A 25,793-nucleotide genomic window follows, 5' to 3' on the forward strand; every position below is an offset into this window, starting at 1 on the left:
TTCCAATGGCAGAGAACGGTGAGCTCACAGAAGCCCTCCTGTGGCCCTCATCTGGTCAGATCCCTGGATCCGCCCTTCTGCATCAGTCCCTGGCCAGCCTGGTGCTCCCACCAGAGCTGCAGGCTCAAAGCCCTAAAAGGGCAGGGAACACACAGTCTAGCAAGCCCTGTAGGAGGAAGGGCTGGGGAACTCACCCTGTTCCTTCTCAACACAGTTCCAACTCCTCTAGGGAGACCAAGGTGATGACAAGAAGGGAGATGGCCAAGAGCTACAACCTAGGCAGAGAACCAGCTACCCTAGGGCCTCCAGATGCCAGCACAGGGCATCCATGGAGGCAGCACAGGCTGTGTATGTATGAGGCTGGCATCCCTGCCACCCCCACCATTCCTTTCCCAGCTGGCTTATGCCCACACCTCTACATGCCTAATAGCTCTGGAAAGCTAAAAGCCAGCCAGCCAGAGAGCCATGAAGCCAGAGGCCTCGGGGGATAGTGCTGGGGACAAAGTGGAGGCCTGTCCCTCCCCAGTGTCTAAAAACAACCTTATCCCTTCCCCCATGGTCATGCTCCTTTCTGATTTGTTTGTTTGTTGTTGTTTTTTTCGGGGGGGGGGAACTTGGCCTGTCTTGCAGCAAATCTTTATCCTCCACCCCAACACCTCACTTTCCCTTTCTAGGGTCAAGGAAAATTAGGTAAGAGACAGCAACAAACCCACAGCTCAGTGTAGGCCTTCCCAAAGCCCTCACATTCCTCCCTGCTTCCTCTGGGTCCCTTTCCTCCAGAAGGAAAAATACTCCCATTAGGAAGCCTCCCCAACCTCTTGGCTGTAGATGAGGGATACAAGTTAGACAATGAGAAGAACTTCCTCTTCAGAGGAAGCCAGAAGGGTGAGAGGTACTGCCCTGATTAAAGGCAAGCTGGCTGTATGCAAAACCTCAGGAGCAAAGGGGCCACAGGCAACCATAGAACTGGCTGTTGAGAGAATCAAGCTGGGTTGGGCAAGCTGAGCTAGAAACAATGGAACCCAGGTAGGGTCCTAAACCCACCATCAGGACATCCCACCCTTGGAGAAGTGTCAACCACCACTGCCCCTCCTTCCCAGGGAAAACAGGTTTGAGGAGACCACAGGAGGTCACCTACTCCTCTCCTACCCCACCAGAGAGAACCACAAATGCCCTTGGCTTGTTCCCCACCTCCAACATTACCCCACACTGGTTATTACACAAGCCACTTAGGGAAGCTTTGACAACCCTGAAGTATCTGTAAAGAGGGAAACTGAGACTTCCCCCTGGCTTCTCTTGAATCTCAGATTCTGGCATCTCTGCCCACCATCTCCAACAGCTAAGAATGCTACTCTGGTCTACACGAAGCAGGTTTTCAGAATGCCCAACATGGAAACCACTTCTTGTCCTTAGACATTAAAGACCTGTAGCACGTACCATCCCCTCCTCTTTACCCTATGTCATATGGCGACCGGGTCCATCCAGCCTTCCAGGAGTTAACCACAGGGCCAAGCAGAGTGGCCAAGAGGAAGCGCTTCACAACAGCAGCACAGGAAGCAGCTGGAGTAAACCTAGTGGGTAGTCAGCTATGGGTGCCAGAGAGAGGCACATGCAAGCACTCTCTATTCCCCAGTGCAGACAGGGAGGCTGACTCCGTGTGTCCCCACCCACTCCCCAAGCCTGAAGCCACAGTTCTGACCCCCCATTCCAAGCCCCTATTCCAGAGCCAGAGAATTCCCCAATTCTAAGACTCCCAGAACCTCAGCATCCCCAGAGACCTTAAAGGTCATCTTTCTCACCACATCTCAGTGCAGGAATCCTTCCACAGTGTTCAGTTTGTCCAAACTTTCCCTTGGGACAGTCCACTCATGACCTTACACCAAAGCCCACTGTCTTGCTAACCAGCAAGAACTTCTGGAAACCCCTGGTTAAACCCTCATTTTTCCAAGTCAAATCCCCATCATCCCCAGTCCTCCCTTGCTCCCTGAATGCAGTCTAGCAATGCTGGGTGCTCCCAGAACAAGAGCCTCCTTCTTGGTCTCCCAGGCACCTCCTCTCAGGCCACTCCTCCTGGTTGTCACCCACACCAAGTTCTGTTCTAGGGCTCTAAGGGAAATAAGTCAAGGAAGGAGTGAAGGCTAAGAAAAGAGAGCCAGAGGTTCAAGGCTGGGACAAGGGAAGTCTGAAAGGTTCCTAGGCTATCTCCTATACTACCCAAGAATCCTCAATTTCAGATCAAAGTCCTTCCCAACTCCCCATCATTCATCCTCCCTCCCCCAACCTTTCTTCTCAACTTCTCTCCATTGGCCATGTTGGGAACCTAGTGTTGGTGCCATGGAAGGCTCTCCCACCCTGCTTTGGGCCACATGAGTTGTAGCTGAAGGTCCTTGGGCTGCAGTAAGCTTTGAGTCTTGGGCGAGCACTGGGGTCTAAGAGACAAGGGCTGCCGCCAGCTGGCAGAGGCAGGAGGCAATGGAGGCCAAGTCTGAGCCACAATGGTCCCCACCCCACCTCCAGACAGCCTCAGGAAGGGGAAAGGGCCTTCCCTCCCACCTCCTACCCCACCTCTGCTAGGTCACACAGAAGGGCTTCCAAGAGAGAAGACCCTGTCCCTAAACATTAGAACTCTGCTTTCCAGCTGTCCCTCCTGTTCCCACAACTGCCTTCCTAACTTCATGCTTCTGGAAAGTTCACCAGCCAGTACCCATCCTGTCCCCAACCCTATCCCACACCCCTGCTGAGAGCCCAGGCCAAGAGCCCAGCAGGTTTCTCTGTTTGACCACTTTCAGTTTCCTATACTAGAACAGAGGACAGCCTAAAAACATCTGGGCTGGCAATATTGGCCCTAGTCCTGAGGTTAGATCTGGGTGGCTTCTCTAAGCTTCGTAAGGGGTAGCAGGCAGGGGAACAGTGTAAGGGGACCCTGTGTGTTCATTAACCACCTGGATTAGACATTTCTGCCCAGAGGGGTGAGGAAGGAATGAGCCTACTGGCTGGGGGAGGGGCAAGGGGCACACATGCCAGGCTGTGCCCACAGCAAGGGGCATGGGGCCCATACAGAGGGGGAGAAAAGTGATGTTCAAGCTTTTTAACTCTAACCCCCTGCAGCCAGTCCCTCCCCTGCAGTGTCACACAGATCTTGGGGGTGCAGAGAGAGCCCCCAAGGAGAAAAAGGTATTCTAAAGAAGTTCCAGCCACTGCCAAGGGAGATTCGTGCCTTCTCACAGTCTTCCACCTTCTGGACCCTGCAGTAGGCAGTAAGAGAGAAGAGACCCTCTCCTCTACTTCCTTGTCTCTGGTGGTCAGCGGTCCCTCCCTTCTCCCTGTTGTACAAGAGCCTTGCTAACACCAGCAACTTAGCAGGACACAAAACTGTTCCCGGAGCTGGCTCAGGGCTTGCAGGGACAGCCGCGCCCCAGACATCCTTAGCAGACTTCGGGAACATCTGACAGCAGCAGATCTGACAAGTTGGCCCACAAGGGGGCTAGCTTAGTCTAGAAGTGTGGCAGGAGAGAGACTGACCTCACCTTCCCCAAGTTCAGGATCTGAGGCTAGGCGGACATCAGTGCATGCCGACCCATCACCGGGCTGTATCCCTGTACCCTTGCATATTCTCACACTCTCAGACCGCATCCGCTCACCTTTCCGAATGAGAAGCCACTGGGTGGCAGGCCAGGGCGGTGGGCAGTGGCAAAGCCAGCGGCTAGGCTGACAGGAAGCTGGTGGAAAAGCGGTGAGTAAGCTGGCCCAACAGCGCAGGGGTAGCCGAGACAGGTCCCAAGGCCGCGGCTAGGAGCGAGTGAGCGCGCCCAGGGCGCTGCCGGCTCCCTCCCGGGCGGGCGGCCTGGGGCACCGCCTCCTTCCCGGAGTCAGCGCGTCGCCCCCCACCGCCGCCTCCTTTAACCCCTGCTACGCTCGGCTGCACACACTGCTCCACCAGGCCCGCACCACTGTGCACCTGGGCCTGCGGTAAGCTGTCCAGCAGCTTCCTGGGGAACAGGTCAGAGGGCTTGGGGACAGAGGCGAGAAGGGACAGATAAGAATCATGATGTTGAGGAGCCCATAGGAAAGATACAACTGTAAAGACATTGCCACAAAGTTGCTTAGGGATGGTGGTGGTGGTGGTGGAGGTGGTAGGGTGGCAGTGTGGTGGTGGTGGTAGTGGTGGTGGTGGTGGTGATGGTGGTGGTGGTGGTGGTGGTGGTGGTGGTGGTGGTATATAGAACAAGCTGCAACTCCAACACACTCGGGTACCAATTCCAACCATCTCCCTTGTAAACTTTTTCCTTGGCTGTCAAATGTGATTCGATAATCCCTGCTTTTTCCCACCTCTGGGGGTGAGTTAGGACATATGTGATTCTTTATTCAAAAGTCACTGGAGTGGAGTTCCGGTTCATTAAAAGCATGCTTCCACTCTCTTTAAAATGTATCCAAAAAAAAAAAAAATAGGATGATGGACATGTCATACGATCATACCTTTACCCCTGGTGCTGTTTTCACATCCCCCCAGGATACCAAAGCTGTAGCTAATCAGATTCCTTAAGTGAAAGGACAGAGCATTTGCACAGAGCTTACGCACAGGATCCTGTGTGACTGATCAACAGATAGCAGGGCTGGAGTACCTATGTAACCAAGTATGACCTTGTTCTTCAACTCCTCCTCCACCTTCCAAGTGCTGGAATTACAAGTGCCTGGTTTTAGGTGGTGCTGGGGATTGAACCTGTGACCTCCTGTATACTAGGCAAGCTCTGTTCTACCTGAGCCACATCCATAGCTGTTCCCACTGCTAATTGCTTTGAATCCCCTGTAGGATAGGTGTATAAACACTCCCTGTAACTTGTAGTTGGGCGGAGCTGGGAGAATGATAATTCCATGAAATCTGTACTTGTTTGGGACAGTCGCAAGTTTCCTTCCCAATATTTTTAATCAGCAACTATTGACATTGTGGAGAAGAGCCCTCCAGCTTAGAGGGCTAATTGTATACCAAACTGTTTGCTGAATCTCAAAAACCCACCATACAGTCAGTACAATGTTCTGTGCCTGTGAAATGTGTTTACACTAAAAAGAATGAAGGGGAGAGCACTTAAAAAGTTTGGGTCACTATATAAATGACAGAAGCAGACAGGAGTCTCCTGAAAATGCTATGGTTAACTTTTTTTTTTTTTTTTTTAATCTCACCTGTTGTTGTGTTGGCTGGAACTTGCTATATAGACCAGGCTGGCCTTAAACTCACAGAGATCCTCCTGTGCCCTGCCCCTGCCCCAAGTGCTAGTGACAGTTAGCTTTAGTTGTCAATTTGACACAGCCCAGAATCTCCTGGAAGAGATTCTCAGCAAGGGCCTGTCTACTTTGGGTTGGCTTGTAAACAAATCTGTGGGAGATTGACCTAATTAAGTTCACTGATGTGGGAAGACCCAGGTCACTGTGAGCGTTACCATTCCCCAGGCTGCATAAGAATAGAGATCAATGGAGCCGAGCACACACAAGCGAGAACACACACATTTGTTTCTCTCCGCTCTTGACTAGGGATATGATGTGACCAGCTGTTTGAAGTTCCCACTTTGATTTCTCCCCGGCCCTTGCTCACATTGATCCCCACCCCCAGTGGTGACCTCCTCTTTCTCCCTTATGTTGATGTTTTTGTTAGGGTATTTTTTTTCCAGTAACAGAAATGAAACCAGGACAGAAGGGGAGAGTCATTTACCACAGACTCACTGCATGCCAGACACTTGAAGAACACTCTGCCTTCATCCAACCTCTTATCACAGCTGAGGACAAGAGCCTGAGGGTGGTTAGGTGGCATGACCTGTCAGAGACCAAGAGGACAAGCAATGTCTGGAAGAAACTTGAACCTGTACTTGATAACCCTGGTCCCAAGCCCTCCAGTGTGTATAAAAGGTTCATGCCTTCCCTGTGTAAGCTAGGCACTTCCAACCCTGAGCCTTGGCTTCCTCTGAGGTACATAAGTTTACAGCCAAAGGACTCAGCCAAATCCCATGCACCCACCTACCCCACCCTGCTTCTTCATTTCATAGAATGGCGATGGTGGAGGTGGGGTAGGGGAAAGGGAGGGACAAGACTTCAGAGCACCTGCAGTCAGAACCACAAGGACCAATAAACAATAAAATCTTTGGGAACGAATGAGAAGGAATTACCTCCTCAAGAACTTACATGGGAAGAAGGCCAGAGAAGGGCAACATCACACTTCCCCCATACCCTCTCCTCCTTCCTCCAGAGAACCTCCCTACAACTGTCCAGATAGATGGAGTTGAAGTTCCCACACCTCCAAGCCCCGCACTTCAGAACCCACAACTTTGACAGCAGCCTCAATTCATCCTTGTGTACATGCTTCCCGGGGAGACAAACCAAACAATGATAAACTCTGAGGAGACACTGGCTGAGTCCTCCTCACAGCCCCATACCAAGTCTTTCACTCACTGCCTTCACTCTGGGTCAAAGGTGGTCCTGGATCGCCTCAACCTGCCTCATCCCTATTCTCCTCCCAGCACCCACACCCTGGGACCCTCTGCAGTGTGAGCCATCTTATCCAGTTAAGGAGTTAGAAGATCTCTTGCTCTTTCCAACCTTCAGCTCCTCTGTTCCTAAGTAGTTCCAAAAACATGGAACCTGCTCTTACTCTTACTTTCAGGTGCCAAGAGCTCCTGTCTCCTTCTCTATACCCACATGACAGTCTCCCAACTGACATCAGTCCCCGGCTCCCAGCTCTCCTTGAGAAGGTTTCAGAAGCTCTGAGTAATAGTCTGTTCTCTCCCCCCTCCCCCTCCCTCCCATCCCTATCTTTCACAGTAACCAAACACCACTGGGCTTCCCATCTTCTCCTCAACAACATGGCTGGAGTGGGAACTCCATGCCATGACCCCTTACTACTTCTAGCCGGAAGCTAGGTAGCGATGCCAAATTTCAGCGACTCTAGGGCACCCTTTTTGTGATCTTCAGTACAGTTTCTTCTGCAGGCTGTCTGCTTTGGAAGACATGGTATCATAAGCAGAGGCTGACTTCAAACTTGCTCTGTAGCCAGGGATGGTTGTCAATATTTCTGATCCTTCTTTCTCTGCTTCTTGAATGCTGGAATTCCGGGTGAGCACCCCTGTGTGTGGTTTATGCGATGCTGGTGACCAAACCCAAGAAAGCCTTTACTTCACACAAGGTAGACGTGGTGAGCCAGCAAGGGCTCACTCAACCAAGCTACGTGCCTACCCCTTTGCTGTAGTTTCTATGGTCACCCACTTAGGAATCTTGCCATTCTGAATTCTGAAGAGGACCCTCTTTGGGATCAAGGAGGCGATTAAGCCCTGACCTTCATGGTCGCTCTCTGGGGTGCCTGGGGTGACATTTCTGAGGCAGGAGGATGATGACAGACCAAAAGCCTTCAGGGAGCAGCTGGATCAGGGGTGAATGCCTAAGAGGCAGCCATGGGCCTGGAGAGTGGGGAGGGTAATTGGCAGGGACTATAACACACATGGAACCTCTAAGGCCACTGTCAGCAGCTACTCTTGTGTGACTAGAGGGAATGCAAGTTGCTTAGGAGAAGCTGACCAACCAGGTCACACACTTTAACCACAGCACTTTCTCTACTTTATCCAGCACCCATCTTGAGCATGGTATGCTCTCAGTGAGTGTGAAGTGAATGTGTAAATGATGGGGAAAGGGCCTGGTGGAGGTTGGTTAATAGATGGGTAAAGGGGACACTTGAAACATCTAAGTGCTGCACAGCATTCCAACAAGGTAACTGGGCATGCGGTTGTCTCTGAAGTTTCCTAAGTGCAGAAAAACCAAGTCTGTGAGGATACAGGACACATCACACTGATACTCAGAGGCCCCCAGACACCTCCTGCCCTTCCCCAGGTCTGTAGCAATATAAGGGCCCCTCTGAAATGCCTGCCCTCCTCCAGCTATTCTCTGAAGCCTGCGGAGGTTTTTCTCTCTCTGCCTCTGCCCAACAGTGGCCCTTCTTTCCCAGCCTGCATGCTTCCACATCTGAGTAGAACTTCAAACTTGGAGTCCCTAGAAACCATACCAGAGGAGCCGGAGGACTTGCGAGGAAAAGCTGGCTTTCTTCCTAATTTCCCTTCTTTCCTTCCCCCCCCCCCCATTGCGTCTCTAAACTGCCTAGGTCTTCCCTGCCTCCTACCCTGCGTGTCCCGGTTCCCAGGGTTTCCCAGACCCCCTCAAGCCAGCCATGCCCTTTCCTCCCTCCTTCCCTCCCTCATATCCCCAAGCCTGAATCGCACATCTGGTTCCAGTTGTGGTCAGTCCATTCAGGGGCAGGCCTGGAGGTTTCTCATAAAACTGAATAATAACCAGTGTTGGAGCCCTGTGTAGTTGGGGGAAGGGAGAGCAAGAGGCTAAGTGTGAGTGCAGGAGACAGGGTGACAGTGGCAGTAAGGAGACCAGACCCAGAAGGGAGCTGGCAGCGCCTGGCACCTAGCAGGACCTGTGGGATGCTTGCTAGCTGAAGAGGGTCCATAGAAAGATATGGCAGGGAAGCTGGGAGCTGAGAGGGGTACAAAGAGTGGGTCATGGGGAGCCAGAGGAGGAAAGGAACATAGCGTTGGAACAACAGAAAAGCCATTGAGAAGGGCAGGGAGAAATGAATGGTTCATGTCAGACCAGGTGCTGAAACAAGCATTTCCATTGGAAGAAGATGGGACAACAAAACAAAACAGGGCATAAGAGACCCAAGAAGCAAAGAAAGCACAAGGACAGAGATAGTACACAGATGGGTCAAGACCTAGTGTGTTGGATGCAGTGTGTTGGCCTCACAGCTCCGGATCCACACGGTGGCTCATCCCTGAACTGTCTGCATAAGTCTCTCTATTACACTTTAATTAGCATCTGGTGACTGTCTACATGGAGTGTCTCCCAACCCCATATACACACCTACCGTGAATGTCTAGGAATGCTCCAGGGAGGTCTGGGAAGTAGCAAGGATCTTGTATGGTCATAGACCTGAGCTCACAGCCCTCCTGTAGGATCAGCCAGCAGCTGAGCATAGCCCTATCACCACAGAGCACAACTGGAGACTCTGGTGGATACCTGGCCTGTGACCCACCCCCCCCACACCCTCAGGGTCAGATCAAATGCTCCTATAAGAGCACCTCTAAAATCTTCCCACAATGGAGAGGTCACCCATTCTAGCATCTGCACCCCACTCTCTCCTCTATCTCCAACTCTGAGAGGGCAAAGGTGGACATGCAGGTCCCAGGGTCAGTGCACACTTGGGTATAGCTCTTCTTCCCCCAAGAGACAGGGGGCTAGGGACTACTCTGGGCTCTGACTTATGAAAAGCTCAGCTGGCTGCAAGCCAGACCCCAGGATCACCCTCTGCATCAGTCACTGTCTGCGCATTTGAGCTGTGCCCCTCCCTCTGCAGCTAAGAATAACTCTGGACTGTCCTCCAGGAGGCTGCCATCAGTGCCTCCCCTGAGACCTCTTGCCGGGGCTCCTTCAGAGGTAACCCCTGAAGCCACTTCTATAGCACTGTCCCTAAAAGTCCCTTCCCTTCCAGATGCTGAATTTTCACTTATGGGCTCCTTAGAGCCAGTACTCAGCTGTATTTGCATATATTTTCATCTCTGACAGGAACCACAGAACTTATTTTCATCACTGATAGGAACCACAGAATTACACTTGGAATGTGGGTATGGGGTACAGATGCTTTCCTGGTTTCTGGTGACAGACACCATGGGCAGGAGATGCAGTGGGAAGCTGCCTGTCTACTGTTCTTTCCCAGTACACACATAAGTGTCCCTCTCTTAAGCCTGCCTCGGTTTTTCTGCCAGGAAAAGAAGTTAGATCCATCAGCTTCAGGACCCAGAGTAATGAAGACTTGGTGCCACACAGTTATAGCCTCCTCAGCCAGCCTCTCTGGTGGCCTCCAAGGCCCCATGAATGTCCTGGGAGCACATTTGTAAGCAGATATTAGTCCTTGTCAGAAGGTAAAGCATGTAAACCCCTGGTCTCCCCAGTGAAACTCATCTTTAAAACTGGAAGGTTCCCAGATTCCCCCCCCCCCATCTCTAGCACAGGATTCTTTGTGGGCATCCCCTCCCCCTCCTTCCCTCTCCAGCAGTCTCTTGCCTGAATCTGGGTCCTTCGAGAGAGCCTAAGAGCCCCTTCCTCACACCCCACCCCACCCCTAGCCCTGTAGTCTACATGAGTGGAGGTTCCCAGTCTCAGGAAGGTGTTGGCGGAATCATGGTGACATTCTTGGAGATGGAAAACCTAGTAGATTCCTAACCAGCAAAGGGGTGCTGATTAATAGATCAATGTCAACTTCCTGACTTGCCAAAGGGCTCTGTCCTCTGCCCTGGCTTGTTCAACATACTTATCAGTAATGAGGCTGGGGTGTGGGAGGGACGCACAAGGGAGTGGGGCAAGAGAAGAAAGAAGACACCAAACTGACTTTATATGTGTGTCAGAACTAGGAAAGGGACTTTTCTCTTGGGCTACTGTCCTCAGCAATGGCCCAAAATTAAAAACAAACACTAAAAACAATTCATTCCAGGAAAATTCAATGATTTAAGGTAACAGTGGGATAAGTCTACTCTCAAAAGGTATCAGAACTTTTGAGTGCATGCATAGAAATACAGATTTAGATCCAAGGAGATGAAGTTTCCACATTACTCCATGTTAATCAGACAACAGCAGAAATGTCAGGTTCTCCTTTATACCCTACACTGAAGCATATCCAGAGGACATCAGTGACTCTAATAAATATCCACTGGATAGGAACACAAGGACTGCTCACTTATGTTAGATGACAAAGATGACGGCATGTTATCAAATGTGTGAAAGTGGCCTTGGGAAAGTGAGGCAGGTCTCCACCTCCCACTACCTTCTGTCTATGCCCAATATCTACGAACCCCTGGGACCCTGGACCCAGTCCCTACTGACTGCCCAAGGGGCAGAAAAAACCAGGAGCAGCTTCTACAAAAGAGATCGTCTTATAACATGGCTAGGCTTGTGGGCAGTGGCCTCTGGGGAGTATGCTGGCCACACCACAAGCTGACCTTTAGCCAGGCTGACTGCTGGATGGAAGGGAGATGAGGTGGTCCAGATGGTGGCTGGACACTTGGCTGGCACATGCTGTCCCAAGCAAACCATTGCATTAAACAACTGGCCTCTCACCTTCAGGGCTTTCACTGGTCCCCTTCAGTAGCTCTGTGGGAATTAGCCCCTGTTGGACACCTTTGTCCAAAGTCTGAGGTTACCCAATGGCACCAGCCCAAGACCTTGACAACTCTCCTGACTCTCTCCTCCTCCTCCTCCTCCTCCTCCTCCTCCTTATCTCGCTCCCTCCTCCTCCTTCTTTTCCTCCTTCTGCCCCCTCCCAGTTCTTCTCTGGTGGCTTACATAGTCTTCACCATTCTCACCTTCATGTATAACTGCTTTCCTTCATCCTACCCTTCCTGTCTCAACATAACCCTCATCCCTCCAGGGTCCTACTCAAGACCTTGTTCCAAGCTGGCTGTCCAAACCTGCTGCAGGTTTTAGTAAGAGCTCACTTTTAGGACTGGGGAAGAGTTGGAGATTTCCCTCCTGAGGACTTTGTTTGAGCCTACCCTACACAAAACAAGTAGTCACTTCCCTCTACCTTTAACTAGGATGTCAGACCCCCTGACATGAGAGAGTCAAGGAAGCTTGAATATTGCATGAATTTTCTCTAAAGCCTATCTACCTATTTAGGAGCTGTGTGACTCTAGACATGTTATTCAACTGATCTGAGCATGAAGTGCAGGGTCTTGGGTGAAACAACCTTCCCTTTTCACAAACATTCTCATCCTGGGACCATGACTCCTCCATCTATCTATCAACCTATCTACCCATCATCTATGTATCTATCATTTATCTATGTGTCTGTCTTTTCTATCTCTTTGATGCTGTTAATGTTTGCTCAAATGTACCAATTGCTTCTCAGATGTCTGACTTTATAGCTACTCATTCCTTCTAAGCCCCTCAATGGCTCTATGGGCCCTGGGCATGACAGTATCCAGCTATCCAAGGGAGGCCGAGACAGGAGGATCATAAATCTGAAGCCAAGCGAGGCTACATAATGAGACCTGGCAACATTATCAAATTGTCAGGGACCTCAGGCTGCATATCCTGTCCACTGCAAGACCCCCCTTGGCCCAGAAGAAGATCCAACAGCCTCTGCTTGCCCACAGTGTTTCAGCTCTACCAACTATGGCTCCCTACTGTGACTCCCTACTGTGGAGAGTTGCAGCACAAGCTGAGCATCCCCTCTCAGCTTTCTTAATTTCTGAATCTTCCCACACTCCAATGCTCTACAGTCCCTATGGTTTGAACCTGCTCTAGTTGACTCTTGTTTATTCATTCATTTATTCGTTCATTTATTCATTCATTCCAGGCTCTGAGAGTTATCTGTGGAAGGTCAAGCCACCAAACAAAGCCAGAGAGAGCCATTGTCCTGAAACTACACTTGGTCTTAAAGGCAGGAGACCCTGGAGAGACAGACACACAGAAACCAAACCACACGTATAGCACAAATGGTAGAAAGGGAAAAGTAGCCTGTGGTGGAGGGGTCCTTAGGGTCTAGAAGCCCCTTTGACCTGTATGCTAGTATATAGTCGCCACAGACAGAAATGAATATGAGCTCGCTCATGCTTAATCTGACTCTCCTCACTGATGTGGACACTGGCCTACGCTCAGCATGTACAGCTGAGGGACTACTGAGAGCTGAAGCTACTTGCCCAAAGTCAGTAGCCATGACCTCCAAACACACAAGGGAAGTAGGGCTTGACTTCTAAGACAAACTCTCAAGTGGGCACCATACAATCTCTAAAGACGTTGGAAGGAGCATTAAGATGTAGTTCCTGTAGTAAGTTTTTACTACACACAGGCATGCTTATACACATACATACACATGCATGCACACTCACTCACAGGAAGCAATGGTCATCCTAACAATGCCCAAACTTTAGACTCTCGCTTTTTTTCTTCCACATGGATGAGTTGATGTCACCTGTGGACATTTGACTTTTACTCTTGTGAGCTTTAAAGGAGGCTAGAGGGTGAACAGAATATAGTGAACGCCTCCTCCCTGCAGGTGGGATTCTGGCTTAGAATAATTGCTTAGAATATGGCTCTTCATGTCACCAATAAGACCAAAGATAGGGCAATAGGGTCCCCAAAGCCTAGAAGATGTTCACCAAGCTCACCCCAAGGCTACTAAGTCAGAATTTAGGCCAACCCTATCCCTATTAGAGAAAGTTGAAATTGAAGCCCAGAGAAGATGAATAAGGAGTCTGGTGGAGCCTGGGAAGAAATTCTCTGGAGTGTTCTCCTAGCCTCAAACCCATGAGGGGCAGTGCAGTTCATTCATGCAGGGTAGATAAAGGATGCTGGAGCCCTAGGATCAGCACATTCCTGCTTTCTGCAAGAGAATCGGGGTGCAGCTAGACAGTAGAGGCAAGGGGGCAGCAACTTAGAGGATGCTCCTCCCCAAGGGTCCTCTGGGTGATTGCTTCTTGGAACACTGTGTTCGGGCTGTGAGTCTTGGCTGGAGTAGTCTCCTTTGGCATGTCTCCAGCTGCCTGTTTAATAATGTACAGCCAACCAGCCATTAACTGCACATTTCAAAAAGAAAAGCCAGTGATTGTTTTTGTTGTTGGTTTTGTTTTGGGGGGGGGGCGTGTTTTATTTTGTTTTGTCTTGTCCCACCCCCTTCTTCTTCTGAATAGTTAGTACTGATTTGAAAAACATGTTTCCAGGGAAGAGGTGGCCTCCAGGGACATTGTAGCCTTCACCTGCCTCTGCTTCCCCCACACTGGCCCACTGGGCCTAGGCGCCGAAGTGCCTGTTCCACCTCCACAGTGCTGGTGACACCCTGGCCTGCTCCCTGGAGACAGAATGTGGGAAGTTCTGGCAGGGCTGAGCCAGGACAGAGGAGCTGGACTCTGAGGGGGGCCCAGTGCTTCCGAGGAATTCCAGAACTGTCTGGTCAGAGTTGGGAGCAGAAGGCAGGAGTTGGCAGACCTACCAGATATGAAGAGTTGGATGACCAATTCTTGTTGCCAGACCTAGGGGAGCAGAAATACAGAGGCCTCCTCCCTTGGTCCTTCTGTAGGCACCAGCTCTATTCTCTACTTGAGTTGTAACCCACAGCAGAGCAGGACCAAAGCTTTGGGGGAAGCAGTGTGCTGCCCAAAAAGGTTCTAGGCTTGTTGCAACTTGGGAGAAGGCCTGCCAAACTCTCCTTACTTCCCCAGACTAGCAAGGTACTGCCCCCTCGTAACCTGAGCAGGGTGGTACAGCACGGTGCACAGCATCGAGGAGTAGAGCCAGGTTCTCAAAGCTCTTTTCTGGTCCCCCGACAACCCTCAGCCACCATACCTCAGCCCTTCACTGGACTTTTGTTTCCTTGCTATAAGCAAGGGACCTTGACCCTGCCTAGGAATCCCAGCCAGGAGGTGAAAGCTAGAAAGTAAAAGCCAGTGGTAATGGGGGTGATGGAGTGGTGACAGGGGTGGTAGTGATGACGGACATAGGTGGTGGAGGTGGTGGTGGAGGTGGAAGGGGTGACGGTGGTGAAGATGCAGGTGGTGGTGATGGAGGAGATATAGGTTGCAGTGGTGATGACAGCGGTGACAGAGGTGGAAATGGAGGTGGTGACAGAGATGATGCAGATGGAGGTGGAGATGGTCGTGATGAAGATGGTAGTGGTGACTGTGGTACTGTGGCATCTTTTCCCAGTCAGTCTAGCAGGTAGGAACTGTGACCATCACTGCCATACACTCACCAGTGTCACAAGGTGGCAAGTGACAAAGACAGGCCTTAGAGCAGAGTGGCATTAGGACTCTTGTTTCACTTGTGTTTTGTTTTGACTGTCATGTAGCCTAGATTAGCCTTGAACTCACTTCTCTGGCTGAGGATGGTCTTGGACAGCTAATCCAGCCTCTCCTCACTAGTTCTCTGGGAGCCCCCAACTGGAGGACACTCAGCCATACACACACACACACACACACACACACACACACACAAACAACACACACACAACACACACACACACACACACACACACACACACACTCATTGTGGCATACATGCAACCATAAGTACCAACATACTACATACAGCCCACACACTGAAACTCACATACATACAAACCTGTACACAGAGGTGAGGTAAAACATGCTCACATACAAGTATGCAATCATGCATAAGGGTCCCAAAAGAGCCACAATGTGAGACATGCTCCCACAAGCACATGTGCGCACAGACACATACACAAAAAAACCATACACACCCAACCTCACATTCCACCCAGGCACACACACTCACCTGCACACAAACATGCCTGAGAGTTTTATCCATGGTGGCTGGCCAGGCACAAGCACCCACAGGCTGTCTGGGCAGGCAGAGTTGGACAGGTGTCCAACATGCCCCCAGGGGGTTATTCCTAGGCTGCTGGCTAATAATACTACAGTGCATTCCTAGCCGAGATAAGCAGCCCCAAACATCCCCGGCACGTCCCAACCTCGATGTCTCACCCCTGTGGATTCCACCCACCCGCAGTGTTGTCCCGGGGCAGCACAGAAGCCGGCGCCGGGACACAGACACTTGGCAGGAGCCTGCCACGAGTCCTCTTGGTTGCCCAGAATCAGTTCTTTTCAGGGACTTACATACAGGGAAGGAGGGAAGAGGGAACAAACCATACATGCAGGTGAAGAGAGGGATAAGGGAGCCATTCTGTTCCCCACAGACTGACACCCCTTTATACCACCTCAAGTGTCAGGGCAGAGTCTGAACTCAGGAAGAACATAGGAGCCACTCCCACATGGGTTACAGTATTTACACCATGGCCTCTTCACCACACATAGCCTGATACCAGCATTGTTATTCCTCAGGTGCAGTGAAGGAACAGACCCAGACTTTCCCCAGACCTTCTAACTCCTCCGCCTGGTCTCCTCCATGACCTCAAACTTCCCTTTCCCCTGGACACTCTTGATAGACTGGGCAGGTGAAGCTCAATGCTCCTGGTTTAAAACAAAAAGAAAACCTGTTTCTTAGAGGAATTGGTTTTCAGCCATGTAGGTCCTTATGGATGATAGCTAATCAAATATCAGTCATTAGGGGATTATTTGGAGGAGGTGTCTTTGGAGTTGCCTCAAGGTGAAAGGATGTTCTCAGACTAGGGCATAGAAGGACATAACCCTCACCCCCACCCCATCTTACCTCACAAGCCCCAGAATCACAAAGAGTCTGGAGAAAACAAAGATAGGGGCCCCTCCATTCACAGGAACAAGAGAGAGGGGACCAGACAAACAGCTGGGCCTGGGGAATGAGACGGAGTTTAGTTTAGTGCCACAAACCCCAAGGAACACAACAGGAATGGGATGATGGAAACACAGAAGTCAACAGGAGGGAAAAAGCAAGCATTGAAAGAAGACGGAGGGACCAACCAGACCTAACAAGGAGAAGTGGGGAGAGAATGGAGCCTGAGATCCATGGATGGGCATCTGTGGGTCCCTGTGACCCTCAAGCAGCATCCCCTACTCCCACTCTATTCTGAGGCTGATCTTCTAAAATCTGAGCAACTGTGCATGTGTATGCACGTGTGCACACACGCATGCACATAGAGAGAGAGACAGAGACAGAGGTAGAGAGATACTCAGATATCAACCACTCCTCCTGGTAACAGAGTTAGTGAGATCTAGAGGTCTAGAGGGGTTCTGACATTTCCCAGATACAGACAGCATGCCAGCTTCGTCAAAATTACCCAGGATCCCGGGGGATGCGATGAGGACCTGAATACACTCATGTCCTCAGTTTCCCAAAATGCTACCATTCCGGCTAGCAGTACTAACAAGTGGTGTGTCCTGAGCAAGGACAGAGAAAACAGGTTGGGGGTCCCCTGGAGGGTGAATTTCCCAGCTCCAAGGACAGCCATTTGAGAGTAAGGAGGATCAGACTGGCTTCCCAGCATGAGAGCAGCAACCAGACTGGATGAGCAGAGGCAGGGCTGGCAGTGAACCTGCAGGGGCAGGGGAGCAGGTCACCATGGAAACACAGCTCAGAGGTGGACTTCTCACACCATCCCCCTCTTGACCAGTCTCATACCCTGCATAGCAGCTGGCTGTACTTCTCGGAGCTGACTGACCCATGGCCAGCCCCTCCACCACTGTCTACTGGTCCTGCTCTGAGCAATCCAACATCCTTACATGGACATCTCAAGGAATGATGCTCATTGGATGTGTACCCAAAGCAGCAGGAGCTTCCCCTCCCTGCAGAGTCTCCCCAAGGTGCTGTTCTACCCCCACTCCACTCCTCAAAGCAAGCACAACATAGACTCCTGACTTCACCATTTGAGAGTCTGCAGGGAGCGGGGCGCAACAAGGAAGTCTGGGAAAGACAGCTAGGAATTAGGGACCTGTAGGAGAAAGTGATCACACCTCATCAATTGATTGGCAAGTACTTAAAGGCAGGTTAGCCTCACAGTAGACCTAGGCTCAAACTAGCATCCTTTCCAAGTCCTTCTGCCTGACCCAGAGCGACTAAGAGATACAAAACTCTTTGAAGATAATCAGTGAAAATTGAACACAGACCCGGTAGAAGCTGATCTCAAGAAAGTATTACTAACGATATTAACTGGGCTAATGGCATTACCACAATGTTAAAATAAAAGGTCCTTATCTGTTAACAACACACACAGAAGTATTAAAGATGATATCATGTCTGGGGGTTGCTTTAAAAACACACTCCAGCAAAAAAGTAAACAAATAAATGTAGGGAGGAGAGGGTTGGGGAAGAGAAGAAATAAAAACAGTACAAAAACCAATGGCTGCTGAGCAGAGAGACCAGAGGAAGAGTCTTGCTACATCTGTATATGTTTTAAATCTTCCACTTTAAAAGGGGGAAATTGGAGGCTGGGGTGCAGATTAGTTGGAAGAGTGCTTGCCTGAATGCATACATGAAACTCTGGGTTCGATCCCCAACACTGTATTAACTGGCCATAATCCCAGCACTCTGGAAGTAGAGACAGAAGACCAAGGATGCAAAGTACATGAGATCCTGTTTCAAAACCATCTCTTTCTCTCTGTCTCTTTGTCTGTCTCTCTCTCTCTCTGTCTCTTTCTCCCTGTGGGGAAAAAGCTGCCTGGCTATAGCTGGGACACCCAAAACTTCTCTTGAGTTCCCCGTGTGGGACATCTATGCACAAACAAACCACTTCTACCTAAGCCCTCACCTACACCCTGAACATGCAAGCATATGGCTTCCCCAGGGCCATGAACCACATAGAGGAGACCAGTGGATGGGCAGCTACATGAAAAGTAAGAAACAAACTATAACCCCCACCACCATTTATCCAGAGAAGCTCTGCCTCAACTCTCCCTCTCCAGTCCCCAAACCTCTCTCAAAGAAAGATGCCATAGTAACCAGTTCACAGAGGGGAAGGTTTGGTAAAGGGAGGTCCTGAAGCCTATGCAGCAAAGGTAGAATTTGAACTTGTCTCTCCGGTGTTTAAGGAATCTTCCGGATAAGCCAGATACCCAGGGCGGGGCTGGAGCAAGAATGGCTTCAGAGAGATGACAGAAAGGAAGTGACCTGTGGGAGGCAGATGAGGAAGAGAAAGACAGAAGGACTGGACCATACAGGCTGGGAGAAGCTAGAAAGCTACCACACACATGGGGAAAGTCAGCAGAAAGGGGAAGATCAGGAAGAGAACTGGAAGTTAGGAAGGAAGCCTGTGCTTACAGTGAGAAATGCACCAACTCAGCATGAGAATCGGTTCCCAGATCCTCCCGGAAGTGCTAGATGTTTGTTAATCAGATGTGCCCAGTTAGCACAGGGTGGGGGGGGGTGGGAGAGGTGGGGTGGGATGGCTGGGGGGTGGGAGTTTGGGGGGGAAAGAAACATGTGTTCTATGTCTCATGGGGCAATGTTGATAACGGGTGTTTTTCTTGCACCCAAAGGCACCAGACATCTGGAAAAAGCCTCCTAACACTCACCTAGGTCCCTAACCTTATCCTTCCAGCTGGGGTGGATGGGATCACAATGATGTCCCATGGCTCATGGCTCTCAGCCCTGGTAGAGCTCACCCACCTCTCCTGACATCCAATGCCCAAGGGACACCTGGCTAAGCGAGTCTGTCTTCCAGTCTTAGCATCTTCTCCCAGGTCTGTGGCCCTGAGTCTGGGTTGATACAGGCTGAAGCAAAGCCTGTGACATTAGCATCATTGAGGTCCTGTCACCACCCACTTCTTAGCTGTGACACAGGACAAGCAGCCTCACTTCTCAGACCCTCAGATACCCGTTCCGAGGTATCGCTGTATCTTTCCGGTCCATGCTAAAACTGGAATAATATTCTTTAAAAACAGCTACTTTTCTCACTGGAGTATTTTGAGAATTTGTTGACATGATCTATAGAAAGTGGTTAATATGAGACTTGGTGCCCGGTTGCTTAATAAATAATAAGTATATCTATTATTACTATAGTCCATATTCGGATCCGGACCATCTCAGACCCACCCTTGTGCAAAGACTGGCTGAGTGGAACCAGAAGGGTAGGCAGCAGCCTCAGACAGGACCAAGGAGGCAGCTAGATGCTCTGAGGGTGGGGGGTGGCCCTGGCCTCCTCAGCTCCAGGAATGTGAGGCGGGTAGTGGAGGGGTGGGGGGACATGCCTGGACGCTGAGGTCAGGCAGTGTGTTTTTATCGTCATCCTCACGTGTGAGCCAGGGAGGAGGGGGGAGGGGGACAAGGGAAGCAGCTGCAGGGAACACTGTGTTCGCACTCTGTCTAGCCCCCATCTAGCCCTCCACCCTAAACCAGGGCCTGGGGGGCCCCACAGGACCTCTTCAGCCTCCCCAGTTAGCTGGGAGGTTGCAGCTTACACAGGGCCTAGTCAGAAGCAGGGCACATGCACATACATACACACAGACACATGGGCCACACAGCAGTCACCAGGCTCTTCACATCAGCCCAGCGCAACAGGCAAGACTCCCAGCATCCCTGTCTCACAGATAAGAAAACAAGAAGCTGGTACAGTCAAGCCTGCTGCTCAGAGATGCTCACAGACAGGACTCCCATGTCCCAGTCACCAGCCCCAAGTCTGGGCTCTCAAAGGACATAGGAGTGGACACAATAGTTGCCTGCTCTTGTGGGCAGAGCAGGCCTCCCATGCTGTTCTATCCAAGGTCAACACCAGCCAGCAAGGACTCCAGGGTTCTCCATCAACCTGTCACTACCCCTAAGACACACATGTCACCAGTAAAAGATGACCTAACCCTCCTTGGTCTCCACCCCCAACACTGTGGAGATCTCACTGAAGAGGACCCAGCATTACCTCCAGTGCCTTGGGGGGGGGGGTCCCCTCAGGCTCCTCCCATAGGAAGATCTGCCTCAGAGCTAACCCAACTTCCTCTTGTCCCTTTAGAATATCCCCTGTGAAGATCAAAAAAAGAAAAACAAAAACAAAACCACCAGGCTACTCTCAGTGATGAAAGCCACCAGGTGACTCTGTGTGACCATTTCTGATGTCTTCCCCTCTTCTATTCCTCCAACCACTCAAAGCCTCAGCATCCTCTTATGTAAAATACCACTGGCACACAGTGAGGCTGAAAGATGCTGTTACTGTTTGACCTGTAATGTCTCCACCAGCTCATGTTGCCAGCTTGTGGGGTTGTTGTGGGGTGAGGCATAATTCTCAAGCAGATGAGGCAGGGTGAGAGAGTGCATCACTAGGATGTAGCCTTTAAGGCTAAGCCCCTGGTTTCTGCCTTGTTCTCTGCTTCTTTGTCTACTATAATATAAACAACTTCCACCACACAATACTAATTAGTTTATAAACTAATTTGTTCCACCACACCTTCCCGCCATAATGGATTGAAACCCTCTAAAACCATGAACTAAAGTGGAATGTTCTTGCTTTGTGCTATTTCACTTAGGTGCTGTGGCCACAGCAACATGAAAGTAACCAATACAGAAATCAAAGTCCTAGGGGTGAGGGGTGATTAGATATATTTAAAGTTCTTCCCCTTACATAGCATCTCTTTCGCCCAAGTTCCCATGGTACCTTTCCAACCTTTGGGAAAATCAGGCCCTGAAGAACAGCAGGGAGCTCTGTCCAGTCAGAAGTGCAACTGGCTGTCCCACCAGTTCACACCCCAGAAGGTCCCTCTGATTCTCTAGGTCACATCCATTACCACCTCAGCATCTTCCTCAAGTTGCACACACATATAAACACATTCACCTGCCACATGACCACACTTCCTGCCGGGGATCTGTGGTAAACCACCTTGGTCTCTCTGCTTCTCTTTCCCAAGCTGATCAGTCCATTAAAAAAAAAAAAAAAAAAAACCTACAGACCACCTTAGCCCTCGGGGGAAGGAAGGGCAGTCGAGTTGTGTCCCCAGAAAGAATGACAGTTACTCCAACTTGAAGTTGCTCTTCTCAAAGCTGAAGATCCATCCTGTGAGGGGACGCTCTCACTCCCCTTCAAACATGGCCATAAAAATCCTGCTGATTCCACACATGACAATAATCAGCAGGGTTTCTCATGTTTTAGGGATGAAAGGAAGGACTGGCTATGCCAAGATCATATCTAGAAGCCTAGATACACTGGACCTGAATTCCATATTTCTTTCCCAACATGACCCTGTACCCTGATCCCTTCCACAAAACAGCTCGGTTTCCTTACAGCAGGGATGAGTATGTACGATGGTGAGTTCTACACCACCTTGGCAGGCTGTTTCCAGGGAGCGAATCAAACACAGTCTCAGCAGTGCTGTGAATTCATATTACAGATATGAAAGACACCTACCATCAGCCACCTTGTGGATGGTGCATGTGTCTTTGCGATCGTTTGGCTGGCCCTCCTCTAGTCTGTTGAGGAGCAAACACTGAGATAGTCTGGGAAGTAAAAGGCTCTACGTACAGAATAGAGCACAGCAGCCCTGTCTGAGTTCACAGCCCATTGGCTGACCACACATGCCCCACGCTTGCCAGCCTGCAGTCCTGGGAAGACTTCATAATAAACTCCTCAGCAGACAGGATACATTCAACTTTCTTGGGTTTCCTGACACCATACACAGCCAAGCACTGTGTGAGGATCAAGCCCCCTCAGCAACCCCAGACTACAGCCTATAACGTAAAAGACCTATGGACGAAGACAGGTGACTGTGTTGAGAAACAGCCAGTAAATAAGTGACAGTTCTTTACAATTAGCAGGTGTAGATGTGATGGAGTAGACAATCAAGCCCAAACTGAGGCACATCTTCCAAGTAACTGGCCAGCCCTCCTTTGACACAGCTGAAGCCATGAGCAACAATACAGATGGAAGGGCTTTCCTAGGCTAAGGGATCAAGGAGACATGAAGCCTATTGCACTGTGGAGTCCCTGACTGGATTCCAGGATGGTCATGGGAATGCTGGCTGAATCCTACTCAGTTCTGTCTAGAAGTATCTGGTAGTATCTAGTGTTCTCTGGTAGTATCCGATCAATGGACACTGTGGCGTGATTGAGTCTGACTTAACACGGCATAGCGAAAGCTGTAGGAAAATTCTGAATCCCTTTCACGAATTTTTTTTATCTTTCGTAAATCTGAAATCGACTGAAAAAAATTAAAGCTAAAAAAGTGGGTGGGGAGTGGAACATAGAAATATGGCTCAGTCAGCAAGCACCAGGATCTCATTTCGATCTCCATGTAAAAGTGTCCCCACTGATGACACATGCTGGTAATCCCAGCTTTGGGAGAGCAGAAACAGAAGGACCTCTAAGGACAAGCTAGCCAACGGTTCTAACCTTATTGATGAGGTCCAGGCCAGTGAGTGGTCCTGTCTGAAGGACAGTGCTCGTGCGGGTGACACCTGAGGTTGTTCTGTGGCCACTAGATACACATCCGCACACACGGGGACAATGTTCTAAAAGCATGGACCCAGACTAGGGTTACAATAACCAGAGAACACGAAAGAATCAAGTCTTCAGAGGGAAAGAACTCCATCCAAGAATTGCTCCACAAAGCCCTAAGGCACCTCAAAGGAAAGGTCAGACGTATAAGCTGCCCTGGGCACATAACAATCACACCTGGCCTGAAGATCAAGTGACTCACGTATTCCTGAGCTGGGAGCCTCAAACAGGCCAAATCGCATCCTGTGAACAGCCACCATGGTTAGAAATCACTAGCCACAGTACACCACGCATTGCAGAATCCACTCTGCACCTCGCTGACTTCATCCACACCAAGATCCTTGCCAGCAGACACGTTCATCAGTGAGAACCAAATCACTGCCAAAATGGCCCACGGCCACTTCTGCATCAGCAGAGGCAGGAAATAAACCAGTGCTGACTCTATCTAGCCCCACAGATCGCCAAACAAGAGACCGACTGCCGCCAATCCGGCCTTCCTCTCCATGGCATAGCTGCTGAGAGCTCACCACCTCATAAGACCCAGTGACATCTTTCTTGCGAGGATAAGGAGCTTTCAGCAGAGCATGAGGACAGTCTGCAGCCTCTACCTTCAGACTGCACTTGGAGCAGAGTGATGTTAACAAACACCAGCATTTACCTACCTCTAAGCACTCTTATATGCACCAATTCATTTGATTCTTACCATAACACATGAGGAAAGACATGAAGAATTCAAATCACAAAGAGGCCCCCAAATCCCAGCTAGTAAAGGCAAGACCTGAGGTCAGATCAGAGTCTACAAAGCCCCGCCCCAGGTCCTAAACTCAAATCTGGGGACCTCAAGCCAATCTCACTGGCCATGAGAGCACAGTTAACTTCCCAGCCCACTTCCTCATCTGCCCCAGTGGGCACATCAATGTCCATTACCCAGAAGTCCTAAGGATTGGGTTCCGTGGATCCCATGAGCTCAAAGACACAGGATCTCTGTAACTGGCCTGGTAGTGGAACCCAAGCCCTGTGAGTTTCCATGGACTGGAAGAGGCTTTTGGCTGCCCCTCCCATGACCCAGGAGTGACCTGCCCCCTGCTGTGCTCCACAGAACCTGGCTAGAACCCAGCCACCTCTGGGCACCCTCGCTTGGGTGCTCTGGGACAGGACCAGTGGGGACAGGCCAGGGTGTTAATCTGTGACTTGCACTGTGCCCAAGGCATACACACCCCTCTCCTCCTAATGGCCCCCCACGAACATCCACCCCCTGCTTACTGCAGGGGACAGCTTGCCAAGTCATACATCAGCCAGACACCAGCACCCCCTGAGCGTTCTCAGCAGTGTGGAACAAAAAGGAAGACCAACCAGGAAGGAAGTCTGGCCAGTCAGCAGGTGACTGCAGGTATGTAAGGTGTCATTCTGTAGAACTACCCTCAGATGACACTGTGGATCTCCTGGGGCCTTGAATCCTAACATTATTATGGGGACACTTTGTACCTTATACTCCTAAGATGTCAGAATATTAGATTAACAGTCATTGAATGAGCAAGGGTCTATATCATATACCAGGATTGTATCTACAAGCTGCCTAATCCTTACACCAGCCTAGCGAGGTCAGCATGACAGCAAGATCAAGATCAATGTACCCATGTTCCACCTGTGTGCTGATAAGGACTAAAGCTGGAGCCTTGCAAGTCCTAAGTAAGCACCCACTTTCACACTAAGATACACCCCACCTTTCTTCCCTTTTACTGTTGGAGAAAGTCTAATAAGGTGACCTTGAACTCATCTGTAGTCAAGGCTGTCTTGAACTTGCAGTATTCTGCCTCAGCTCCCGCCCCTCTCTCTCTCTCTCTGAGTATGTGTGTGTGCGTGTGAGTGCTCATGAGCATATGTGCATGTGTGTGTGCCAGTGTATGTGTGTGTACACGTCTGTGTGCTGTATGCACAAGCACACACATGCATATGCAGAGGACAGCTTGAAGAGTCAGTTCTCTCCTACTATGTGGTTCCTAAGTTGATGGTGAGCACTTTACGTGCTGAGCCATTTCACCATATTTCTAGGGCCATTTTTACCCCAAGGAGAAAAAACAGATTTCAGAGAGTGAGCATTCGCCGACAGAACACAGATCATGTAAGTGAAAGAGTCAGGACCATCAGTGTCTAAAGCCAGGCGCCCCAACCTCACCTACCACCTCTCCTGCTATTGTGTTTGGGGGCTGGGAGATTAGGTCAGTGATTTAACACCAAACCTTGGCCTCTAGGCAAAGCCTGAATAGAGCCCCCTGGTCCCAGATTATATCTCAGGGCATGGAGCACCAACTGCCTCTCTCACCTCCACTGGTGCCCCAGCAGGCAGGACACTATGAGTGTTATCTGCCTACTTACCAAGTCCAGGGAATGAAAGGCCCCAAAAGCCTCTGGGAGACTGGTGAAGAGTGGGTCCCCTAAATATTCTTCTGCCCTCCACCTCCTGCTATACACCCCAACCTTCCCTATACCCCACTATAGGGCTGTGATGACCTGTGCTCCCCCAGAAAATTTCCTATGGTTTGTGTCTCCCATGATCCCCCTCCTCCCTCTTCTTGCCTTCAGTCCTCCATCTCCCATCTCCCTCTGGTCTGTGTCTTCCCTCCCACCCTTCTGAACTCCTGAGTCCTTTCTGACTTTTGAACTGCCATGTGATGTTTACACAGGCCAGCGTCAGAAATGCCTCCCCACGCTGAAAAAAAAAAGAAAAGAGAAATTAGTACTAAGGAAAGTAAGAAGCCAGCCGGGACTCAGTATAAATTTCTCCCCTAACCTTGTCCTTGCGGATGGGGAGGGTATGTTACATGTAACACACTCCAAGCCTATGTTACCCCTACACATAGAAGCGCTAAACTCTGTTGCCTCAGAAATATCCTGGGGAAGCA

General features: G+C 50.3%; 1 protein-coding gene across 5 annotated transcripts in view; it reads right to left on the minus strand.

Annotated features, from left to right (window-relative positions):
* TNS1 (tensin 1) overlaps positions 1–25,793 on the minus strand; it is a 153,088-nt gene that overhangs the window by 118,979 nt on the left and 8,316 nt on the right. The window contains exon 1 of one of the 5 annotated variants that reach the window (XM_080933459.1): positions 3,642–3,781. The exons of the other annotated variants lie outside the window; for them this stretch is intronic. The gene's annotated coding sequence lies outside the window, so the exon portion shown is untranslated. Of the gene's footprint in view, positions 1–3,641; positions 3,782–25,793 lie in introns of those variants that run through there. 5 annotated transcript variants of the gene reach the window in all.

The sequence above is a fragment of the Micromys minutus genome, assembly GCF_963924665.1.
Source record: "Micromys minutus genome assembly, chromosome: 19".
Classification (NCBI taxonomy): Eukaryota; Metazoa; Chordata; class Mammalia; order Rodentia; family Muridae; genus Micromys; species Micromys minutus.